We start from the raw sequence: 613 nt of genomic DNA, 5'->3' as shown, positions 1-613 counted from the left end.
TTATTGTGATAAATATAAAAGTACCATTTTACCCTCATTGAAAATTGATTATAATGTGGTCAAAGTTAAATTTTTAATCAACTATTAGAATAGTGGATGAAAACAGTCAAAAAAGGCTTTACCTGTGACGTTTGGAAATGTTAGGGGTGACGGATGCAGCAAATAAAAAGTTTGGGGAAAGTCTGCTAGACATTTGGGGCTTTTGCTGCAATTTTACCTAAAATCAATTTTTTGAACTTTATTTCACTATTCCAACCGTCATTTTTGAATTTTTCTTTCACAGATAGAACGCATTTTATTTCTAACGATAAAAAAAAATAAATTATCAAAATCTCTACCAAATAAGCAAATCGTATAAGATACTTCAAGAGAAGTATTATAAAAATAGATTGTCTAATTCCACGTACCATAAATCTTATTAACCCTTCAATCATTCACTGAATGCTCAACGTGAATTCAAGTCATTCGCTGCACCTACCCCTTTATTAGCATACATTTTCATGTGTTTTCCAGACCAATGTTTCATCTGGTGGCCCATATTTCGTGTACACAAAAATTTTCCATCACATGTACCCAAGTCTCAAGGGCAAAACGGGAATTGGATTTGGATCAC

This window comes from Olea europaea, chromosome 15 (assembly GCF_002742605.1).
Source record: "Olea europaea var. sylvestris chromosome 15, O_europaea_v1, whole genome shotgun sequence".
Taxonomy (NCBI): domain Eukaryota; kingdom Viridiplantae; phylum Streptophyta; class Magnoliopsida; order Lamiales; family Oleaceae; genus Olea; species Olea europaea.
Note: the sequence above shows the minus strand (reverse complement) of the source record.